The 25,921-nt window shown below is 43.7% G+C and overlaps 1 long non-coding RNA gene across 1 annotated transcript; it reads right to left on the reverse strand.

The window, feature by feature from the left end:
- Positions 1–19,635: 19,635 nt before the first annotated feature.
- LOC136473865 (uncharacterized) lies at positions 19,636–22,101 on the reverse strand. The gene is made up of 6 exons (XR_010762767.1): positions 21,927–22,101; positions 21,748–21,845; positions 20,742–20,812; positions 20,519–20,661; positions 20,355–20,445; positions 19,636–19,882 (listed from the first exon to the last, which is right to left on the reverse strand). It is a non-coding gene; the product is annotated as an uncharacterized lncRNA (long non-coding RNA).
- Positions 22,102–25,921: the final 3,820 nt, after the last annotated feature.

Here is a 25,921-nt window from a genome sequence, read left to right on the forward strand (position 1 = left end):
ATTGTGACCGGGCGGGAGGTCGATAGAGAAGCAACAAGGCAAGGAGGTCTTGGTTGTGGATCTATCCCCGTCTATGTCGGTTAAGGACCGATTCGCTGTACGTCCTCATGTCATGTTGAACGCATGCCTATCACTTAGTTGGCCGGATAACTCATTCCGACCGCGAAGCCGAGTAGCTCAACTCAGGCCGGAAGACCGAGAAGTGAAAGTGCGCACCCTGGCGGTAGTAAGGATGTGCGGGGAGCTATTGGCGTAAGTCCGAGGTGAGATTGACCACCTGGCAGAGTGGACTCCCTGAGGGTGCGGCGCTGCTCGGAGCCGCGATTCCTGAGATGTACCAAAGGTGACCTAAGGCTGCCTTCGCGAGGTATGCCTGGGTTTGTGTTAGGAATACCCCTCCAGCTGGATAGGAATCGATTCGAATCGTCGTCTCTCCCGGATAGTGAGAACTTGACTGAGCAGCGGCAACGTAGATGCACTTAATTGAACTTGATGGTTAAATTGATGATGATGATACCACATTATACCGGATATGGTTACTAATGTTTGGAGTTAATCAATTGCTTGCTCTAGTACAGGTGCTAATCTAGTTGATAGGTTAATATTGTTAAATGGCTGCTTACTCATAAACCAAATTATGCTCTCGTATCACTTAAGCGTTTTTGCAAAATGCTTGTCAAGCTAGATCCACCGATAAAGCCTTGCATAATCCTTGGTGTCATTTATTTCTGGTTTACGACGGGTAAGTCTAGCTGAGTACCTTCTCGTACTCAGGGTTTATTTCCCCCTTGTTGCAGATGACGTGCTATATAACGGTTACTACAAGTATTGTCTCCACCCTGCGGGGGATGAAGACTAGATCATGGGCATGATCATCTATGTTATCTCATCTTACTGCTTTTGCTGGATATGACTATGGTACTGGCTTGTATTTGAACTAAGTGTGTGTGATGGTGTTAAACTATTTTGCTTCCGCTATTTGTGAACTCGTTGTGTAATAACTATGTGTACTCTGATGTATGTGGTACTTATGAACTACTTGTGAAATGGATGTAACATGTGGCTTGTTATGTTGAATTACTGTGATCTTGGTTGTATGCAAGTTGGTTTGAAATCCTTCGTGGTTTCAGTTGACTACCGGGTTTATATGGGTTCAAGTATGACGGTTTGATCACTCCGGTGATTGCTTTTGTACTTGTGCTCTTATAAATTGGTCGGTTCTGTTACAGCTGGTATCGGAGCTAGATTCAACATTAAACATGTCATATGTGTATTTAAAACAAAAGCTTTTGTTTGCAAAAATCAGTTTTGACAAAATTATAGTTATCGTTTTATAGGTGATCAAATCTGAAATTTTATCTAAAGTGCCAGTTGTCATATCCTCTATGCCCAAATAAGGACTTTCAGGCAGCTTATTTAAGTAATAACTTTTGGGGGATAATTGCTTTCATTTTATTTCGTCGTCCATACGGCGTGCTATTGTATGGATGCCATCCGCTTGGGTGGTAATGTATGCATCAATTGCCTCTACGCCCAGGTAAAGTGTGTTGTGAGAGCATGATCGTCCAATTGTCGGTCTAGGGGAGAGTTAGTTTTGGTTACCGGAATGTTTACATGTTGCACACATGTACATATGAAGGTACTTAATTGTGGGTGTATCAATCGGGTAGCTTTGGATACCGAAGTATATATATCCGGGGATGTATATATGGAAAGTATCTTAGTTTACTGCTTTCATTGCATACTTATTTCTTTTGTTGGGATGGGCTGCAATGAAATTTTCTGCAGGTACACTAACAACGCAACGCGTAGCTCGACTAGATACGTATATGAGAGAATGTATGTATGCCACTGTCTATGTCGCTAGAATGTTAAATTTTCTTAAGATTCGTGAGGACGTACGGAACGTGCATGCATCATGTTTACTCATGCCATTCCATTGTGCATCACTCCCTCCCTTATCTAATTATTCCGTTATAGTTTCTCATCCTGTATGGTAATCCTCTCACACCCAAGTTGCCATGCTACTACTGATGGCCGCACTAACACTACCGCCCTGGAGCAGTCTCGTTATACTTAGATGAAATTTCTGAAACGTGAAGTTGATCAAAAATTTGGCATATGAGTGGCTGCATCGCATGAATGTGCGGAGTAAAGTTATGGCGATGTTATGAGGATGAATTATTGTGCCTCTGTTTATTGTATGAAATTAATCTCTCCAATAAGTTCAGTTGGCATAATTCTACAATCCGTCTGCATTATATCTGACATCGTCCATCATTACTCACAAATGCGCTTCTGCAGATGTCGCGCAATCTGCGTTCAGGACGTGGTGGGGGTAGTGGTGATGACGATCTTCCACCGCCACCATCGCCCACACCGTCTGATCTGTTGGCTATGCTCGTGGAAGGTCAGCGTGCGTTGGGTGATGCTATGCGTACCATGGCCCAGCATCAAGCCCAAGGACGTAATCAACGACAGGGACCAAAGCCCAACCAGTTTAGTGATTTCAAGGAATTCCAAGATACCAAACCACCCGTCTTCAAGGAAGCTGAAGAGCCGCTCCAAGCAGAAGAGTGGCTAAACACGCTTGAGCACAAGTTCCGTTTGCTCAGGGTGACAGAGCAGATGAAGGCGGAGTATGCTTCGCATCAGCTACAAGGACCAGCAGGTATATGGTGGCGACATTATCGGTCCACACTACCAGAAAATGCCCAGATCACTTGGAATCGATTTCAGGAGGTTTTCAAGAGTCATTATATTCCTCCCGGGTTGATGGCCATAAAGCACAATGAGTTTATGAAGTTGGTGCAGGGCACCAAGACACTCACTGAATATCTTCATGCCTTCAACCATCTGGCAAGGTATGCTCCAGAATTCGTTGATTCAGAAGCTAAGAAAATCGCCAGCTTTAAGAGAGGGCTTAGTCCCAAACTGATGAAGTCCATGGGGAACAACAAAAGTGTCACTTTCAATGAGTTCGTAAGTGATGCTCTTACTCAAGAGAATAACGATAATGTCTATGCTGCTTCCAAAAGTCGCAAGAGGGTCTTGGAGGCAGGTGTCTCTCAGGCTAGAGCTCCAGTAGTGAAGACTCAGTTTTGCCCACCGACTACAGCCGTTCGGTATAGGCCGCCACAAAAGAAGAACCAGGCAAAGACTGGGTTCAAGAAGGCATTCACTGTACCTCTTCCAAAGGGTACCACAGGACCTGGAAATTCTTTTGTTCCGCCAGCTAATAGGCCCTGCTGGAATTGTGGCAGGACAGGTCATTGGTCCAAGAATTGTCCGTATCCTCAGAAGAACAATCAGAAGCAAGGGAATTCTGGTGCTCGTCAAGGACATGTTAACTACACCAACGTGACCGAGATACCCTCAGGAGAGGTAGTCACCGCGGGTAAGTTTCTTGTGAATCACCATCCGGCAGTTGTACTATTTGATTCTGGTGCCTCGCATTCATTTATGAGTCCAGCTTTTGCATCAAAATACAATCAGAAGGTAATTACAGTATCCACGGGTAGTTATTGCATTAGTGCAGCTGGAAGTAATATTTCGACCAATCAAATAGTGCTGGGGGTAAGGATTGAAATAGAGGGTCGAGTGTTCATGGCCGATGTGGTAGTCCTACCGGGATTAGGGATAGATGTAATCTTGGGAATGAAGTGGATGAGCGGTCATGGAGTGCTCATTGATACTTCCACTAGGGTCGTTATGTTGAGGGATCCTATCAGCAATGAAGCCTTCCTTGTGCCACTTCCCAGAGAGCTAGAACTCCACAACACTGCTAATGCTATCCAGACCCCGAGAATCGAGGAAGTCCCAGTAGTGTGTGAATTTCCAGATGTTTTTCCTGATGATCTACCTGGTTTACCGCCGGATCGAGATATTGAATTCAAGATCGAGTTAGTGCCGGGCACTGCACCTATTTCTAGAAGGTCTTATAGGATGCCACCCAATGAGTTAGCAGAGCTTAAAGTACAGTTACAAGATCTGTTAGAGAAAGGTCTTATCCGACCTAGTGCTTCTCCCTAGAGTTGTCCTGCTATATTTGTGAAGAAGAAGGACAAGTCATTGCGCATGTGTGTGGATTATCGTCCACTCAATGCGGTGACGATCAAGAACAAGTACCCATTGCCCCGCATTGATATTTTGTTTGATCAGTTGTCTAAGGCAAAGGTATTCTCAAAAATTGATTTGAGATATGGTTATCATCAGATAAAGATTAGACCGGAGGATGTGCCTAAGACCGCTTTCTCCACCCGATACGGGTTGTATGAGTATCTGGTTATGTCTTTCGGCCTGACCAATGCTCCTGCATACTTCGTATATCTGATGAATTCTGTGTTCATGGAAGAACTGGACAAATTTGTAGTTGTCTTCATTGATGACATCTTAATCTTTTCTGTAAATGCTGAAGAACATGCCGAGCATCTGAGAGTTGTTTTATCCAGGCTATGAGAGCATAAGCTTTATGCCAAGTTCAGTAAATGTGAGTTTTGGCTTAAGAAAGTACCTTTCTTAGGTCATGTGTTGTCCGATGAAGGGATTTCGGTTGATCCGTCCAAGGTGCAAGAAGTCATGAATTGGAAAGCACCAACTTCAGTACATGAGATAAGAAGTTTCCTTGGTTTGGCTGGGTATTATCGTCGATTCATCCCAGATTTCTCTAAGGTCGCCAAGCCCATGACCAGGTTGCTCCAAAAAGATGTAAAGTTTGTTTGGACTCCAGAGTGTGAGACTGCTTTTTGCACTTTGAGGACCTTGTTAACCTCAGCCCCTGTGTTGGCACAACCTGATATCGAGAGACCTTTTGATGTGTTTTGTGATGCATCAGGTACCGGTTTAGGATGTGTCCTTATGCAGGAAGGTCGAGTTATCGCCTATGCCTTGCGTCAGCTAAGGAAGCATGAAGCTAATTATCCAACTCATGATCTTGAGTTAGCTGCGGTCGTGCATGCTTTGAAGATATGGAGGCATTACTTGCTCGGTAACGTGTGCCATATTTATACCAATCATAAAAGTCTCAAGTATATATTCACTCAACCAGAATTGAACATGAGACAACGAAGATGGCTAGAGTTGATTAAAGATTATAACTTAGAAGTTCATTATCATCCGGGTAAAGCAAATGTTGTTGCCGATGCTTTGAGTAGGAAATCCCACTGTAATTCTCTATTGGAGGCAGATTATCATTTGGCGCATCTGTTACATCCTACTGTGTTGCACAGTATTACCCTTAGTTGCTCTCTAGAAAGTAAGATCATCGAGCTTCAGAAAACCGATGTGGGTGTGTTCCACATCAAAAGAAAGATGAAGGAACAAGAGACAAAACACTTTCGCATTGATGAGAAGGGTGTTCTATGGTTTAAGGACAGACTGGTAGTACCGAAGGACAAAGAGCTTAGAAACCAAATCTTAGAAGAAGCTCACTCATCCAAGTTATCTATCCACCCGGGAAGTAGTAAAATGTATCAAGATTTGAAATCCCGCTTTTGGTGGACTAAAATGAAGAAAGAAATCGCAGCTTATGTTGCAAGGTGCGACAATTGTTGTAGAGTCAAAGCAATTCACATGAAGCCTGCTGGACTTCTCCAACCATTGTCTATACCAGGATGGAAGTGGGAAGAGATTAGTATGGATTTTATTGTTGGACTTCCCCCTACCCAAAAGAATTTTAATTCCATATGGGTGATTGTGGATCGTTTAACAAAGTCTGCTCATTTCATACCAATTAGGGTTGACTATCGGCCAAGTGACTATGCTGAGCTATATTTTAACCAGATAGTACGTCTCCATGGTGTTCCTAGGACCATTGTATCTGACAGAGGACCTCAGTTCACCGCTCGTTTTTGGGAACAACTGCATAAGATGATAGGGACCAACTTAGTTAGAAGTTCTGCTTATCATCCCCAAACCTCCGGACAGACAGAGCGGGTAAATCAAATATTGGAAGACATGTTAAGAGCTTGTGTCATATCATCCAAAGGCTCATGGGATAAGTGGTTACCCTTGGCTGAATTTTCCTATAATAATAGTTATCAAGAAAGCATCAAGATGGCCCCTTTTGAGGCATTGTATGGTCGCAAGTGTAGAACTCCTTTGAACTGGGTTGAATCTGGAGAAAGGAGATACTACGGCATTGATTTTGTCGAAGAAGCTGAACAACAAGTCCGCACTATCCAAAAACATATGAAAGCCGCTCAAGCTAGGCAGAAAAGCTATGCGGATAAAAGAAGAAAGCCCATTGAGTTTGAAGTGGGTGATCATGTTTATCTGAAGGTATCCCCGATGAAAGGTGTGCAGCGATTCGGAGTGAAGAGAAAGCTTGCACCTAGGTATGTAGGTCCATATCCGATCATAGAGAAGAGTGGGAATGTAGCTTACAAGATAGAGTTACCTTATGAGATGAGAGCTATCTTCAATGTTTTTCATGTATCTCAATTGAAGAAATGTCTCCGTGTTCCCGAAGAAAGAGTTTCACTTCGAGATGTCAAGTTGAAATCAGATTTATCCTACGAAGAAAGACCAGTGCGGGTTATCGACACGAGAGAAAGAGTAACCCGGAATTGTGTGGTCAGGTTCCACAAGGTTATGTGGAGTAACCAGGGTAGTGAGAGCGATGCAACGTGGGAGCGGGAAGATTATTTGAAGGATGTATACCCTACCTTTTATTCAAAATGGTACGCTTTTCAAATCTCGGGGTGAGATTTTTATAAGGGGGGAGGGCTGTAACTCCCTAGGTGTTTGGCTTCCATTTAATTGCATTTCATTTCATAAACATGTGCATCATCTATGTCATCATGCCATTTGTCACTGAAACATGCATATGCAACATTCGAATATTCTGTCTGTTCATACTTTCTTGCGTATGAATGGTAGTAGTGCAAAAATGAGAATGCAACATTTATTTCTCATACCTGGAAACATGGCACCATGGTAGGAATGTGGCAAGTTAGGCTTGCAACAAAAGTCATGCAACATATGAAACATTGCATTGCAACATATGAGTGAATTGCTTGTTTTAGTGCTTTATCACATGTGATTGTTAGAAGTGGTATACCAACGTGGTAAAGTGGTTGATCATGGTCTATTTACACCTTAACTACACTTAGGTTACTTGTTGGAACATTGTTCATGTAGATCAAAATGACCAAATTACCCTCAAGTGAAGGTTTGACTAGATTTGACCCTTGGAGTGTCACGGTTTGACTGATTCAAATGACCAACTTAGAAACCTTGCATGGCTTTACACTCTTTACAAAAGTTGTAGCTAATTTATTAAGAAACAAAAGTTGTTTTATGACCAACTCATGAAAATGTGTGGAACATGTTCAAACAAGGCCCACAAGTCAAATGTCCATGTTGTTTTCACTGAAAAATTTGTCTAAGTCCTAAACTGAAATTTCAGTTGGATCAGGTCAACTTTGGCTTCATGTAACTGCTGATCCATGGCGATTTAGGGCTTGGTCCTTGAAAAGAAAATGTAGCTGGTTGGTACATCTACAATTTTCATGAATACTGTTTTTACAAACGAGCAACGGATTAGTCAGGATATTGTGTTGAAGTGGCGCTGTCAGTCATCATCGATGAACCTGAATCGCTGTTTTCAGAAACGGTCAGTGACCGTCATGGCCGACCGGTTCAGAATCCGCTGGCCGCGTGGCGCCACTCGTCGCCGCTCGCCTGAGCACGCTGGACACGCGCCGTGGGCACCCTGGCATGGCCAGCCGCGTCTTGAAGCCACCCACACCTGCCCGACCGAGTCGCCAGCCCCAGTTGCTTTTCTCGCCTCCCACAGCGCAGCCCGAAGCCGCCCGCCATTGCCGCCGGAGCTTCGCCCTCGCCTAGCTCCCGCGTTTTGGCAAAAACGTGTTGCCCAGCTTACCCAGAGCCCCGCCGTGGTCCCCTCTTCCTTTTCCACCGTGTTCGCGTGTCGATCGTGCATCGGTATGGGTCAATCGCCGATCTTTTCCCCACCACCGCCTTGTCGGACCTCGCCGGAGTAGCGCTTCTCGCAGCCAGTGCTCCTCGCGTCCTCCCATTCCCTCCTCTGGCTCGCTTTAGGTCATAGGAGTACCACCGGAGCCCGTAGGGTCACCGTTAGGAACCTTGACGCTGTAGCGTCGTCGGAGCCGGCCCTGCCGCGGCCGTGCACCGCCATTGCTCGTCGCTGACCCTGTAGCAGCGCCAAAAGCTTCAATCAAGGGCACGGCCAGTTGCGCATTGCTGTAGTGAGCACCGTAACGCCGTTGGTTTCACCGGAGAAGCCGCCGACGGCGAGTCCCGCCGTCGTCTTCTTCCTTCCCCTGCTCCTCTCTCTCTGTCGCGTGGGTTCGCCTTGTCAGCCGCCGTGGCTGAGGCGGGAGCCCAGCGTGGGCCGCTCCAATGTCTGGGCCGCGCCAGCGTCGCTCGCGGGCCACCGTTCCTCGGGCCGGCCCAACAGCTGTGGCTGTGAATGTTTTCTTATTTGTTTGTTTGTTTTATTTCACAGTTTGGCATATAGATTCAAAAATGTGTATCTCCTAGTTGGTAGATCCAAATGATGTGGTTCTAATTTTGTTGAGTTCCTAGTAATGTCTAGTATTTGATAAAAATATTATATGAGCACATGTTTCAGAAATGTTGGGTGAATTAAATAGGAACTTGAAATGTGTTTTTAAATACATGCAAACTTGTTTGAATTTTAACTTGAGTTTCTGTGGTCCAAAAATTATGAAATTTTGTGGGTCATCTATTTTTGCTTAGTAGAAGGTATGGTTAAAATTTCAGAGCTAGTGCATGTATAGTTTTTAAGTTATAGAATTTCTTTTTATCAATGGATGGATCTTATGTGAATTTTCATAATTTTTCTATAGATCCAGTGTAGGTAAAATTTGGTGAGTAAGGTTCTTATGCTAGAAAGATGCTAGGAAAAATATGAAACCTGTTGCTTGACACTTTTCACTAAGGTTTCCTATTTATGCCATTTTAAGCCTTTATGCCTTGTCATTTTTGTGTAGGATGAGATACTTGTTAAATTGATGTGAAATTTATGTAGTAGCCTATTGGAGACATGTATAAGCTACTGTAATTTTTGTGGAATTTTATGTACACTTTGGATATGTATTTATTATTTAACCTAAGTATCTAAATAATTTATTAAAGGCATGAGAATAAGTTAGTTAGGAAGGGACACTATGTTTTCTGGTGTTCTTTCAACATGTGTGATGAGTTAGTAAAGTTGGTATTGTCCGTTTGTATGTTTGCAACGTAAGTTAATAATTATTTCTTGCGTTGTGCCTTTCTGGACAATTCGGGGAACTATATAAAGTTCCCCATGATAAATTGGTTTACTGGGAAAGTGGTCAAAAACAAAGTTGTAGACAATTTTATAAGTTTTCCAGAAAGTCTTAAATCATGGTATTTGGATCTGTAGAACTCCAGTTATGGGTCAAACTTGTAGCTGCTGTTTACAGCCTGAAAACTATTGAGCGCAGTAACTGAATGGTTTGCTTTATATGAGTTGATGTGATGATTTAGATGCTAGGCTAATTTAAGATAAATTGTTAGTTGCAGGTGCTAGACCTCTTACCGAAGATGAACAACTTTATCTTAGGTTATTAGAACTTGGTGAGTGTGCCATTCTTGTTTTCCAAAAGAGATATGCACCTACTCGGTAAAAATCAATGTTAATCTTGCATCATTATGTCTTTCATGCGTCCATTCATGCATGGCTATACATTTCATCATCTTCCATCTCTTGTGCATGCACGATTCTTACTATGCATATGCATGCAATAGGTGTTCCGGAGGGAGTTACGCTTCTGGAATTCGAGCCAGTACTTCCGGAGGAGCAGCAGCAAGCTCAGGAGCAGGAGGTGCAAGCCCCCGAAGAAGGAGTCAGCGAAGAAGTTCTTGAGTGCCCCGATCACCAACCTTCATCTTTTCTGAAAGGCAAGCCCCGGAGCATTCTAAGACTCCTATGTTTTCAAAATGGTTACTTTGAGTATCTTTATTTATTGATGCATTAAGTGATAGGAATTGAATGCGAACACTTGTTGCATATATACCTATTCCTTGGCCAGTATACGTACCCTGAATCCTATTTAGGTCCAGGAGCGAATCATAGCTTAGCCATGCTTAGACCGGTAAAAGTCGGGTGATTTCCTATCACCTGCATATTAGAAAAATGTCTGATCATGATTGGCTATAATCGCTATCGTGGAGAATAACCATGTGTTAATAATGAATTGTGACCGGGCGGGAGGTCGATAGAGAAGCAATAAGGCAAGGAGGTCTTGGTTGTGGATCTATCCCCGTCTGTGTCGGTTAAGGACCGATTCGCTGTACGTCCTCATGTCATGTTGAACGCATGCCTATCACTTAGTTGGCCGGATAACTCGTTCCGACCGCGAAGCCGAGTAGCTCAACTCAGGCCGGAAGACCGAGAAGTGAAAGTGCGCACCCTGGCGGTAGTAAGGATGTGCGGGGAGCTATTGGCGTAAGTCCGAGGTGAGATTGACCACCTGGCAGAGTGGACTCCCTGAGGGTGCGGCGCTGCTCGGAGCCGCGATTCCAGAGATGTACCAAAGGTGACCTAAGGCTGCCTTCGCGAGGTATGCCTGGGTTTGTGTTAGGAATACCCCTCCAGCTGGATAGGAATCGATTCGAATCGCCGTCTCTCCCGGATAGTGAGAACTTGACTGAGCAGCGGCAACGTAGATGCACTTAATTGAACTTGATGGTTAAATTGATGATGATGATACCACATTATACCGGATATGGTTACTAATGTTTGGAGTTAATCAATTGCTTGCTCTAGTACAGGTGCTAATCTAGTTGATAGGTTAATATTGTTAAATGGCTGCTTACTCATAAAGCAAATTATGCTCTCGTATCACTTAAGCGTTTTTGCAAAATGCTTGTCAAGCTAGATCCACCGATAAAGCCTTGCATAATCCTTGGTGTCATTTATTTCTGGTTTACGACGGGTAAGTCTAGCTGAGTACCTTCTCGTACTCAGGGTTTATTTCCCCCTTGTTGCAGATGACGTGCTATATAACGGTTACTGCAAGTATTGTCTCCACCCTGTGGGGGATGAAGACTAGATCATGGGCATGATCATCTATGTTATCTCATCTTACTGCTTTTGCTGGATATGACTATGGTACTGGCTTGTATTTGAACTAAGTGTGTGTGATGGTGTTAAACTATTTTGCTTCCGCTATTTGTGAACTCGTTGTGTAATAACTATGTGTACTCTGATGTATGTGGTACTTATGAACTACTTGTGAAATGGATGTAACATGTGGCTTGTTATGTTGAATTACTGTGATCTTGGTTGTATGCAAGTTGGTTTGAAATCCTTCGTAGTTTCAGTTGACTACCGGGTTTATATGGGTTCAAGTATGACGGTTTGATCACTCCGGTGATTGCTTTTGTACTTGTGCTCTTATAAATTGGTCGGTTCTGTTACACGTATGCTTCCACATTTTCACCTATTTGATTCCCAAGGCAAGTCTAGATAGCTCTTTGGTACATGGCGCCGGCGTTCTTTAGTCCAAACGACATGGTCTTGTAGCAGTAGGCACCAAACGGGGTGATGAAAGATGTCTTGCTCTGGTCTTCTTCTTTTAGTGCGATCTGGTGATACCCTGAATAGCAATCGAGAAAAGATAATAACGCAGATCCCGCTGTCGAGTCAACTATCTGGTCAATGCGTGGTAGCCCGAACGGATCTTTTGGGCAATGTTTGTTGAGATCTGTGTAATCGACGCACATACGCCACTCGTCCGTGTTTTTCTTCTGTACAAGGACCGGGTTGGCTAGCCAATCTGGATGAAGGATTTCCTTGATGAATCCGGCTGCCATCAGTTTTGTTATTTCCTTTTTAATTGCTGCCTTCTTGTCGGGTGAGAATCGTCGTAACCGTTGTTTTACAGGTTTGGAGCTTTCGTTAACATCAATTCTGTGCTCAGCCAACTCCCTTGGGACTCCTGGCATGTCGGCTGGCTTCCAAGCGAAGATATCTTTGTTGCCCCGAAGAAAGTTGGTGAGCGCGAGTTCCTATTTTGCCGAGAGGTGAGCATTGATAGTTGCTGTCTTGGAGGTGTCGCCTGTGCCTAAGTCGATTTGCTTGACGTCGGCTTCTTTCGGTGGTGCGATGATACTGGGTTTTTTAGCCGGTATTTCTAATTCTTCTTGGCTTGTTTCTACAGCGATTGCGGCTATTTCTTTTCTTCCATTGTCAGCTTGTGCTTTAGCTGCAATTTGGATCGCCTGAACATCGCAGTCAAAAGCGCGCTTTAAATCGCTTCGAAGAGAAAGGATACCATGGGGTCCTGGCATCTTAAGTAGTAAGTACGGATAATGTGGTATTGCCATAAATTTGGCCAGTGCTGGACGTCCTAGGATTGCATGATATGATGAATCGAAGTCGGCGACTTCAAATTTGATAAACTCTGTTCGGTAGTTTGAAGGAGTTCCAAAGGTAACAGGTAAAGTAATTTGTCCGAGTGGCATGGCTGCTTTGCCGGGTACTATTCCGTAAAAAGGTGTGCTTGTTGGTGTAATCATCCCGGCGAGTTGTAGTCCCATTTTCCTTAGAGTTTCTGAAAAGATGATGTTAAGCCCAGCTCATCCATCGATTAGTACTTTGGTGACGGTCATACCAGCTATAGTCGGATCCAGAACCAATGGATAATGGCCTGCGTTTCCCACGCTAGTCCATTGGTCTTCTCTGGTGAATTGGATAGGATACTGTGACCAATTGAGGTATCTTGGTGTAGCCGGTTCTGCTGTCATAATGGTCCATAGTGCTAGTTTTTCTTGATGTTTGCTTCTGCAATCCGGAGCCCCTGAGAAAATCACTGCTACCGTTCCCCTAGGTTTTTGGAATCCTTTGTCCTCGTGGTTGTCTTCTTCTCTTTTCTGATTGTCCTCTTTGGTGTCTTCCTTACTATCTTTTCTTGTGTATCGATCTTTGAAAGTATAGCAATTTCCGATGGTGTGCCTCCCACTAGGGTGCAATGGGCAACGTATGTTTTCAATGTCATCATATCTTCTGGGTTTGGTAAACTTCTTTGATTTGTCGGCCATTGCCACAGTATTGTCTGGTCTGCGTTTTCTTTCTTGATGTCTGCTATTTTGATGATTTTGCTTGTCCGAGTTGTCCTGGTTGTTTCTTTCCGGGAACCTTTCTCGTGTTTTTTCTTCTGCAGTAATCATCTTTTCTACTGTTCGTCTGAATTCTTCATTGTTTCTCGGATTTTCTTTGCAGAAGTCTTGAAATTGCCACCTAGCCATGATTCCATGAGAGAAAGCTTCAATTACTTCTCGTTCGGTTATGTCATGCACTTGAGCTCGTAGTTCGCCGAATCATCGATAGTAATTTCTGAGACTTTCACCTCCCTTTTGCTTGAGTCCTTTTAATTCTGCACTGGTGATTGGATGTGTAATGATTCCTGCAAAATTCTCACAAAAAGCTCTTTGCAAATCCTCCCAATTTCTGATAGATCCTGGGTTCAGTTTGTCGAACCATTGGAGAGGCATGGCTTCCAGTGCCATGGAAAAGAATAGGGTTTTGATATCGTCGTCTCCTCCGGCTAGTTCAATTGATTGTGAATATATTCTGAGCCATTGCCTTGGTTCAGTTTTGCCATCATACTTGGAGTGGTTAGACGGTTTGAATTTGTGAGGTAATCGTACCAATGCAAGCCTGTTCGCGAAACAGGGAAATCTGTCGTGTGTCTTGGTTTCTTTGAATTCGGATTCGGCACCTTCTTCTGGCCAACTGTCGTTCTGACGGGAATAATTTTGCGAGATTGTCTGGGTAGGTACCCTGCTCCTGGTCTTCCTTGGTTGTTCAAATCGGTGGCCTTGATTATGTTCCTCCCTACTTCCTTCGTCATGGCTTCCACCCGGCCCAAGTCTTTCGAAAGCGGATTTCCTTTTATTTTGATCTTCTTGCCTGTGGGTTGTTGATCTGGCGGGTAGTCTTGATCGAGCTCTCTCTTCATGCGTTTTCGGGATCGTCGATCGGAGCAAGTCCTGGAGTTGTTCATACTTCTCACTGGGATGTGAAGTTTTTCCAAGTTCTTCTAATGCTTCTCGAATCTTATCGTAAGGTGTATTCGCCGTGCGTCTCCCCTCGACTTCTCGTTGCGATTTTCTTTTGTCGTACTCAGCCAATTCTGATTCGTATCTGATCCAAGCTTCCCTGCGCTGCCTAGCACGGTGTTGACGCCCTTGCTTCAACTTGTTTTTTCTTTCTCTAGCTTGTTTCTGACTATCTGTTTCTCCGTCGTAGCCTTGGGCAAAAGGTGATATGTTGGATTCTGATTCATCTGATGATCTGACATCGGGTGCTTCTGGGGGATTTAATGGTGACCGCGGTCGTCGAACCATGAGCACTTCTCGCGCATGAGATGTTCTGTTATTGTCGTTAGTTTTCATGCTGTCGGAGTTGCTAATAACTTTAGTGGATGCCTCGGTGTCGTAGATCGAGTCTCCTTCTTGGTAGGGTAGAATTACTGTCGTCGTCGTGCCGACTAGTTGGGTACCGCTATCCTCAGGAACAGAACCTGGCCAGTGGATGATGCAGTCTTGGGATGTTATTGTTAGCACGAGACCCTCCTGAGCTCCTGTCAGTGGTATCCCGCATCTTGGATTGAAAGATTTTTCGAACTGTCCCTGATAGGATTTTGCCATGTTGTCGAGCCCAAATGGAAAAGAACTCGACTTCTTGGAAGAACTCTGAGGGTAATCCGAGTTGTTTTGGGTTGTGCTCTGGAATCTTGCCAAAAAAGAACTCGGTTTCTTGAAAGCACTCGGATAAAACTTCACCTTGATGTTTGAATTCGAATCGGATACGAGTGGCCGTGAAATCTGATTTGAATCGGATACTGTGAGCCGTGCGAATCTTCTGGTGAGCTGATCCGTTGTAGTTGGTGAAATATGAAATTCTTTATGATGATCTGGATCTTTGAGGAGATGGCCCTGAAGCTTGCCGTTGTTGTCTGCCTCGCAGATCCATGAGCCGAAGATGAAAGTTGATCCCGTCGGGAAGATTATGTTGTCGAGGTCCATCGAGTTCTCGGATGCAAAGTCGCCGAAATCCCCTACCTGGCGCGCCAGCTGTCGATGTTTTACCACCGATAGCCTGCCACGGGGGTACCCGGGGCAGTATGTTCGGGCTTCGGCGTATGCCGAACTCGATGGTTAATGCAAGACACAGTCGATTTATCCTGGTTCAGGCCCTCGATCGTAGATCAAGTAATAACCTTACGTCCAGTCGGCGTTAGCCTTTGCGTTGGATTGATTGTCAAGTGTTGTGTTGTACCCTGATCCTCCCGTCTTAGGAGTCCTGCCCTCCTTTATATAGTCAGGAGGCCAGAGTTCTAGTCCGTTTACAATGAGATATCCTAGTAGGATTACTTAATAGCTATACTACTAAGATTACATGGGGAGAATCCTAGTTGGACTAGATATTCTATCTCCCTTGCGGGGTATCCTGTGGGTCCCGCATCGACATCATGTCACAATTATTTTGTAACAATTAAATTAAATTTTGAGCTAGTAAAAGAAATAAAAAAAGCATTGGCAAAAATGCCTTCGATGCAACAAACTACTTGTTGCAATATACATTATTGTCACAAACTTTATCTGTTGCTATAGGACATGATTACCATCAACAATGATCCGTTGCCTTTTTCGTCTATTACCACCAACAATAATTCGTTGTATTTTCCGTCTATTACCACCAACAATGATTCGTTGTATTTTCCATCAGTTACTCTCAACAATGATTTGTTGCATTACCTTTTATTGCCACCAAGAAATGAACGTGGCAATTGTGACTAGCCACCAATTTGTCACATTGCAAGATTTCTTTGATGCAATGGAGTACACTGCATGGCAATATGGCTATATTCCCACGTAACTATGGAGTGGCAATAAAGCTATTTTGCGACAAGTTTGTTTGTGGCAATATTGTCATATTGCAGCCACGTGTTTTGTCGCAACAGTAACTCACGCAACCATTCTGATGGTCGCAATATCCGTGCTTGCAATCATATCGCGGTTGCGTTAGTTTTTTATGTGCATTGCAATACCACCATGGCCCCGTTCGCATGCCCTTAAATCTAGCTTGATCCGCTTTTTTTTTCATCTGGAACAGTGTTTTTCTCTCACAAATTCCTCTAGATTCCTCCAAGCGAATGGGGTCCATGTTGCAACACCACATCCAAAAGGATGCAAGAAGTTATTGCACCGTTCCAAATGCAACAACTTGTCAACGACCATACATCGATGCAATTGATCCGTATTGCAACCAAAATAGCCATATTGCAACCCAATATAGGCGTCACAATAAGGCTGGATCCGGCGGCCCTGAAGGCCTTCTCCTTCGCTTTTCTCCTTCTTTCTCTTCGTAACCTGCGCCTTCCCCTTCACCTATAAAAGGGGAAGCAGGACGCCCCAAGAAGGACAACGAGCACACGAGCAACGAGCACACAGGCAACGAGCACACAGCCGAACAAACTCTCAGCACTCTCCAATCCTTCCACCAGAGACCTGAGATCCACTCCCTCTCTCGCCCGTTTGTAACCTCTACTATAAACTAGTGCCGGTAACACGAGCAGCAGCAGACTGGACGTAAGGACATTCTGCCCGAACCAGTATAAATCATTGTGTCCTCTAAGCATACCATCCGGGCCAGACGCGCAGATACAAATTTACTAGCCGGTGATCCGAAACACCGACACCTGTGCTCAGCGTCCGGTTGCAAGCACAGCGTCTGGTTTACTCTGCGTTGCGCGTGCCGACCGGTGAACAGTGCTACTGGTGTGTTCGGTCACCTGGCTGAGCCAGAGTCCGGTCGCAGCCAGCCTGTTGCCCACGCCTCGGGTCATTGACCGAACGCGTCCGGTCACCCCGGAGCCAGCGTCCGGTCACACCTAGTGACCTTCTTCTCTTCTCCAACTTCATCCCTTGTGCAAATATGTTAACTCCACCAAGTTTCATCACTTGTGCACATGAGTTAGCATTTTACAAATAAGTTTTCCAAGGGATGTTATCACTCACTAGGTCCTGATGCAAATGCAAGTGTTAATTCACCTAGTGGCGCTTAGACAACCGTATTTGCGTCGAGATCACCCCTCTTAATAGTACGGTTATCTATCATAAACCCACTCACACCCACTTAGTATCTTGAGTGGCAAAATAAAATGGCCCTATCAAATATATGTTTGCCTTGAGCCCATTTTGTTTTTCTCTTTCTTCTTTTCTAAGTTTAGAGCTTGATCACCATCACATGTCCACCAACATCATCATAGACTTCATCTTGCTCTATCACTTGGTCTTAGACCATCCTTTCTAATTACACACTTAGATACAAGGATTAGTCTAGTGGATTTCATCAATTATCCAAAATCAAAATAGGGCTTTCAGATGTGAAGAACAACAAGGTAGAGAGAAAGTTAGGACAAAGTGTAGTAGATATTTTTTTTTTTTGACAATTGAAAGTTGGAGATTCTTCACAGTGGTGGATCCCGAGATTGGACAAAGCCTGGACGGACCTTAAAGAGGGTAGGGTTTCAATTCGGATGGGATTGCAAACCTACATGGAAGCTAATTTAAAGACAAGTTATTAGATAAAAAACTATTTTAAAGAAACACTTGAGAGTATAATTTCTTTATGCAATGTCTATACGACTTGACAAATATACTCGTAGTGTCTAGGTTGAGACTATCTCAATAATTTTCTCCTTGCGTAGAGAAATAGCACGCAAACATAACAATCACACAGGTGCTGGAGCATAGTATAGCCATTGGTCCTGCTGCCATAATCGAAGTTTTAGAACTACAGCTGGCCAAAGAGACTAGCACCAAATATCTTACCTCACGTGCAGCCATAGACCGGTTTATTATTACTTCATTGCTTGTGTATTTGACCCATATAGCCATTGCACAATATTTCATTGCAGACATATAGTTTAAGAAACAGCTTTCAATTAATTAATGAGCATCCATTCATTATGCTTTTCTGCTACTCCACTGTACTTCATTTTGGAACCACTATGGGCATCCAAGTAGGTCAACGGCGTCTATTACACGTTCTTCTCAAGACAGACCACAAAAGCTGCTAGTATGTTCGGTGTCTGCAACCTCTATTGTGCAGTGCCGCTTTTGCAAGGGAGCCCGGGCAGGTGCCCATGTTTGCTATGATTTCTGAATCGGTCATGATCCTCTCGTTTATATAGAGGGATCCATAACACAATCTCCAAGTTTCCCACGTTGAAAATAGATCCAAAACTGATTTGGAACAAATCCATATTATGGGCGTGAGGTGTCATGAATGGTATTGAAAGCACTCATGTGTTGCGTTGTACATTGCCCGTGAGGGTGCAATGTACACCCTTACGTTGCACATGGAGAGGCAAGAGTGGCACAACTGTATACCGAGCGTTGGTGAGCACCTGCGCTTGGAAGCTTAGAAGGGTAAGGGCTAGCTTTTAATCCTTTATCTCCATTTTACAAGAAGCGGCGATGGCGAAAGAGGAAGAGAGATGCTACGCATGTGTGGGCTCTTTCCACATGAAGAGTTGTGCCATAAATACCCAATGGCGAGTGTACTGGTGGTCCATCTAGCTAGCATCACTACATTGTCGTAGTTTTAATTACTTGCATTTTTATGTACTTCTCCTATATTCCACGTGCTTGAATTTAAGATGATTTCAGGCAATACTTTTATACCACCAACTAGTATAAGTAAATTATTATTTTTGTAATTTGTTAATTATCTTTGTGTCAAAACATATCAATTTTTTGTCCTTGTCTAACTATAGAAATAACTTTGTAAATTGTTAATTGTCTTTATGCCAATACAAATACGATTTTGCTAGGTTTATGGTTTTGTCTAACAAGTTTTTTTTTGTATTCTCAGAACCGTAAATTGCAGATTGTGCCTAAAAAATTATAACGAACTAAATTAGAATTTTAATATAAAATATAGCAATAACCGTCATCTGAAAGAAAACTAAAATTCATGTGCCTGAATTTAGCAAGTCTCGTTTTTGTGTCATTTATTCCTTAGCTTTATTACAACATGAACATATAGCAACCCCATTTATGAGAGACAAATTTGGTGTCTTAATGAATTATAGCAAGCAATTCTCATTTTTGCGTCATTTGTTTCATAGCTTTATTACAACATGAACATATAGCAACCCCATTTATGAGAGACAAAGTAGTTGTCTCAATGCAAAAAGTTCTCTTGTACCACAGTCCTGGTGGATCCAGCCTGTTGCATCATGCATCTAGCATACGCTTCTTGGCGATGGCTTTTAGTGGAGTAGCCATAGATATCACAATTCCAAACTTCTCTGTCATATCGATATCATTTTGCCTGGCCTCTTCAGGAAGCGTCCAATCGAAGTGGTGCAGCAGCGACACGAGGATCAAATGGACTGTTCTATACGCTAAACGGGATCAGATTACAGTCCTTGCCGGAGAAATCAACAGTGATGTTGTTTCCGTCGTCGCCCATGAACCTCTCAGGCACGAATTTATGTGGATCAGGCCATACGTCGGCGTTCCTGTGAACTGCCCATATGTTGAGTATTATGGTGGCTCCTTGAGGAATGGTGTATCCTTGGACTCCTGCCGTGGCCTCTGCCCGGTAATACGTCATCGCCACCACAGGGTAGAGGCGAAGCACTTCTTTCGCAACAGCTTGAAGGTATGGGAGTTGGGCGATATCAGACTCCTGGACTTGTGCTCTTGTGCCAACAACTCTCGTGAGCTCCCTCTTCACCTTCTCCATCACTTCGGGGTTCTCTAGTAGGGAGGCCATTGCCCACTCAACCGTAGTTGAGCTTGTATCTGATCCAGCAAAAAGCATGTCCTGTGATGCATTTATTCAATTAGTGGATAGATATCAGTTCTGTCTAGGTGGAGGCGCGTGTTATCACACATTGTCTAGCTACATACTTACATACACACAAAGAAAATAATTAACAACTGAATAATATGGTCGATTATTAACAATGACTAGTAGCGTGCCCGTGCTAACGCTACGGTAAAATACAAAACAAGATAAAATTTGTATGAGGGACTCCAGTGCAAATTTAGCACTAATCACTAATGCACTACGATATTACTACTTGATGTTACATCTGGCTCGTAAATCTGAGAGTAATGAGGGGCTCCAGTGGTGCAAGCCTGATCTATATGTCTAAAAATTAGTTAATGGGCAAATGTACCATGTTAACATCCTACTTACATGCAGCATAGCAACAGGACTGACTTCTAAACATGTCAAGTTTTTTAGCCAGGTATACCATAGCATGACAAAGAATTAGCAAGACAGGAATCACCTTTCCATCATATTCCTTTCTAGCAAGGACCCCTGGAGCAATGTAAGCTGGTGTCCCGACAGTTGATTTTGGTTGAGAGTGCAACAGAGGACTGAAAAAAAGAGTATGATTAATAGTGTTCATTTATTGGCAAGCTGCTTACTGAAGTTTATAATCTGCAATACCTTGGAGTAACCAACATCACATATCTTTAGCCAAGGTGCTATACTACCATCCAGGAGGTGCAATACGTTAGTTGGAGAGAATTATATACCATTGAATGACAATAGCTAACTCCTGAAATCAGTTGTTGCAAGAAGAATCTTGCCTACAGAGAACAAATAACTGTCATTAGAAGTACATATCTTAGGTCATATTGAAGACTCCCATGTAGTAAAACTGATCTACCTCATCCTCACTAATTCTTCCAGCATTGCAAAACCTTTCAAATAGCTCACCACCAGCAGCATATTCCATACCTATGGCCAAATGTGTGGGAGTTAGCACAACCTGAAAAACTAAGTCTCTCTTTAAATTTGTAATTTGGAAATGGTAATAAATTTAAACTTTGAGACAAAATGTAATAATCACAATTGGGCCCTGTCCCTACTGTTTTCCGCAGTATGTAAGCTTCATGAGAGAACTATGTTGGCAGCATTATAAAGAGGTCTCCAATTAGTTGAGACTTGAGAGGACTGCTAGTTACTGCTAGAATCATAATTGACTCATACTTGCTGCAGCCAATTTCATTCCAAAGAAGCTAGTTGCAAGGAGCACTGCTTAAAGGCATGCTGTTATGAAATGCTGAAGAAAAACACTGATAGATTAAAAGGAGTTCAGGCTAGACTATGGGACTGAAGTTCCATCCAGTGATAATTCTCCTTCACTCTACCTAGTTTATTCCATCTAGTGATAATTCTCCTTCACTCTACCTAGTTAAAAAAGGGCGTACCCAGTGCAGAGAGCTCCCGCTCTGTGCGGGGTCTGGGGAAGGGTGTCAGTGGCAAGCCTTACCCTTGCATATGCAATGCGAGGAGACCGCGACTCGAACCCGGGACCTTACGGTCACAGGCGGTAAGACTCTACCGCTTGCACCAGGCCCGCCCTTCTTCACTCTACCTAGTTGATATCTCTTTTTTGGACAGTAAATCAGGTAGCACAAACAAAAGTGCCATGTATTAACTTGGTAAACTGATCATCCTACGTTGTCAAATTACATGAGCATATTCATTTGTTTGGGTTAAACAGAGATGTCTGTTGACAGCCTAAAGGCTAGAACCATGTTTTCTATGCAATTGTTCGAGCAAACAATGATGAATTAATTCATACCCATGCCCCCTATCATACTGCCGCCACAAAAATTATGTCTAACAACTGCACACGACTGACAGAGATGATGACGAGCTAAGATTACCTGGAATAACAGCCCACATTGTAGCCTTGCGCCCTAATGATATTGGACATGAATGCAGCAGTAGAACCTTTCCCCTTGGTGCCGGCGATATGCACAGCCTACAGACACGCCTATTCAGCTAAATCCTTCCATTCACTGAACAGAACTGCTACGAAGATGCCCCATCCGGGAGACCTCACCGGGAAGTGGGTGTGGGGGTCGCCGAGCCAGCGGCGGAGTCGGCGCATGCTCCTGAGGTCGAAGCCGTCGTCTTCGCGGGTGCTGGCGTGCGGCCGCTCGGGGACTCCAGCCGGAGCAAGGCAGGTGCGGCCCAGCGCCCTACGCCCGCAGGTGGCGGCCAGCCCCGCGCGGTCCCCTCCCACCGGCGGCGGCGGCTCCCTGCAGCACAAAACGGTGGACGGCGGCTCCCTGCAGCCCCGCGCAGTCCATCGGAAGGTTTCCCCGGTGGCGGCCAGGTTTTTGTTTCGGTGATGATGATTGGTTTGGATGGAGCGTTGAACGACGGACACTGCCTCGAAGTGCGAGCAGGGTGCGGGTGAGAAGCCTGGCATCTACGTCGGACTGTGGTCATTGGATTTGATTAAAATATTCGATTAACCCTTGATTTTAGTGCTGAATTTATGTGCGTGTTTTTTTTGTGTGTAATAGTTGGAGGCTCCTAGCGGAGATGTTTTCACGGGGGGTCTAGTATAATTTCGACTGATCCATTATAGTAGAGATAAAAACAATGCTTTGGATTATTATAGCCTAAAACTTGTTGCTTATTACAACGCAAATAGTTTGTACTACGTTTGCTAACAAATTATATAATTAGTATAGCTTTTTTCCCTATATATGGCTTTTCATAGACTTTTGTGATCATTTGTAAACACTACGGGATACTGCCACTCGGCAAAGCGCTTGTCAAGTGTTACACTCGGCAAACAATACTCGACGTAGGTTTTAACGGCAAAGAGTTGTTTGCCAGAGTGTCAATTGTCGAGTGCCCAAAAAACACTCGGCAAATATTTTTTGAGAAAAAAAAATCGCCGGCGGCACCACCACGCCGCCACCATAGCTGCCCGCCACCACCACCACCACCACCACCACCAAAGCCGCCGCCGCCAACACCACGCCCCCCCCACCACCGCCGCCGCCGCCGCCCGCCCCAGAGAGGGAGGGCTGGATCCGGCCAGGAGAAGAAGACACTACTAGAGAATAGACTTTAGAACGATGTCCCAATTTGACATTAGCCTCAGCAATTTTTGCCTCCGGGACTAAAGGACCCTTTATTCCCGGTTGGTAATACCAACCGGGACCAAAGGTCCCTGCCCAACGGTCGTCCACGGAACAGGGATCTTTAGTCCCGGCTGATATTATCAACCGGGACTAAAGATTTACCTTTAGTCCCGGTTGGTAATACCAGCCGGGACTAAAGCTTTTAGTCCCGGTTTGGGTGATGCCCCGGGAATAAATATTAATCTTTAGTCCCGGTTTGGCCCCCTAACCGGGACTAATTATCCCGGCCAATACACCGGCTTATTTCTTCCTCCCCGAGCCCGAACCATTCCATTCAAACTCACTGCCTCTGTTCTTCAGCTTGCTGTTGTTCTTGCTCTCTCCCCCTCCATTGGTGTTGCTCTTCGATTTTGGAGGTAACAAACTTAATCCTCTTATGTTTTATCAGTAGCTTATCTCATTTTGCGATGTAGATGCATATGTAACTTTATATGTTGGACTTTATTATGATTTTATATGTTATTTTTAGCTCAAAATCACATGATGATTTGCATATATGTTTGGATAAACAAAAGTTAAATTAGTTCATCAAAACCACGCCTCGCTCATCCTCGCTGGAGCACGCGCCATCCTCGTCCCCGGTGGCTTATGTGATCTTAGAATTAATTTTTCCATAAAATGAAAAACTTAGAAAATAGTTAGAAAATTGTAGAAAATCCGTACTAGTTAAACTTGCGGACCGTGTTTAGCTCGGTGAGCATGTTCTCTGCCGAGCGGTAACGGACGTCAAGAAGGAGCTTTGATTCTACGAGAGAGAACAGCAACGGTCGTGGAAGACCGTGTTCCCTTTCTCGTAGAATCGGAGCTCTTTCTTAGCCAAGTACGGTGCCGTCCGGTGGAGAAATGCTCGCCGAGATTATCACGTAAGCAAGGTCAACTAGTACGGATGGTTATTTATTGAAACATATTTTTGAGCTATAATTTGATGGATATTTGATAACTTCAGACCTACAAATGTCATCTACAAATGTTACTATCCTCGGCAATCTAAACGTCCGCGAGCTCGCCGATATCGAGCAGGTCACTTAGAATTATTTTTTCCATGAAATGAAATACTTAGAAATCATGCCTTTTTATTTTTTAGAATTAAATTTTCCATGAAATGAAAAACTTAGAAAATAGTTAGAAAATTATAGAAAATCCGTACTAGTTGAACTTGCGGACCGTGTTCATCTCGGCGAGCATGTTCTCTGCCGAGCGGTAACAGACGTCAAGGAGGAGCTTTGATTCTACGAGGGAGAGCGGCAACGGTCGTGGAAGACCATGTTGCCTTCCTCGTAGAATCGGAGCTCTTCATGGGCCAAGTACGGTGCCGTCCGGTGAAGAAATGCTCATCGAGATGATCACGTAAGTAAGATCAACTAGTACGGATGGTTATTTATTGAAACATGTTTTTGAGCTATGTGATTTTTATGTCATTTTTAGCTCAAAATCACATGATGATTTACAATAGTAAAATCACTTGATAGTTTGGTATTTTACTATTATACATAGTACATATTTCATGGTTTAGTTAGATAAATAAATAATTTTAGTTTTGTTTAAATATATTATTTTAGAAAATGTGAAATTTACACTAGTTTGCAAAAATAAGTATAGAAAGTAGATGACAACTAGTACCGGATCCTCGGCCTCTCGTTCAGTTGCGAAACAACTGAGGCCAGAACTCCCTCTCATTATCTGCGGCAAGTGTAAGCAGAAGATTGTGATAGAGTACCGAGTCAAGAGACAGGGACCCAACAAGGGTCGTGTTTTCTACAAGTGTCTGGATCGCGATGTGAGTTTCTTACGCATTTGATTATTATGACTAATTGACCTGCTTTTCTTGAATATTTTTGACTAAATATTTTTTGGCTTTAATTTCAGTGGGAGGGCAATGGATGCGATGGTTGGTACTGGGAGGAAGATTATGCTACATACGTGCAGAATTCGGGTGCGCTTGAGGTAGCGGTTGCTGATGATGAGGCAGTGAGCCAGCAGGAGAAGCTTATTGATATTCAACAGAAGAATGATTTGTCTGTTCTAGTTACGTACGGTCACGAAATAATTATGTTACTGAAGTGCATTGTAGTTTTAGTTTATTTAGTGATAGTTGGGATTGCTTACGTTGTAGCCAGGCTTAGTTAATTAATCAACCGTGTGTGTGTCATCTATGTTGTGTAATAAAATACTTAATTATGTTCAAGGTTTTCATAATTTGTCGTGTAATGCAGATTATGTCACGCCATTAGATGTACAATGCCGATCGCCGCTCCCAAGACTTTATTGAGGGCGTGCACTATTTCTTAGGTGTGGCCGAGACAATAAGCGGGATGGTTTCATGTGCTGTCCATGTGCCATATGTAAGAATTTAAAGGAATATTCAAGCTCAATGAGTCTTCATTCACATTTGCTTAAGTCAGGTTTCATGTCAAACTATATATGTTGGACTAAGCATGGAGAAAGCGGGGTCATGATGGAAGAAGGTGAAGGAGAAGATTTAGACATTGATGACATTATTGCTCAGTATGGTGCCTTTGATGATACTACAATGGGGAGAGATGAAGAAGAGGTAGCGGCAGAAGATGATCTCGGTGATGCTCTTAGTGATGCCATTCGTGATGCACAAGAATGCGAAAGTGAAAAAGAGAAAGTTAAGTTCGAGCGCATGCTTGAGGATCATAGGAAGTTGCTATACCCGACGGCCGAAGAGGGGCAAAAAAAAGCTAGGTACAACATTGGAATTGCTACAGTAGAAGGTAAAGAATGGTGTATTCGACAAGACATTTGGGAATTTATTGAACCTTATAAAGAAGATGCTTCTGAAGCCAAATGAATTGCCCACCACTACGTACGAAGCAATGCGATGGTTGGTACTGGGAGGAAGATTATGCTACATACGTGCAGAATTCGGGTG

This window comes from Miscanthus floridulus, chromosome 8 (assembly GCF_019320115.1).
Source record: "Miscanthus floridulus cultivar M001 chromosome 8, ASM1932011v1, whole genome shotgun sequence".
NCBI classification, from domain to species: Eukaryota; Viridiplantae; Streptophyta; class Magnoliopsida; order Poales; family Poaceae; genus Miscanthus; species Miscanthus floridulus.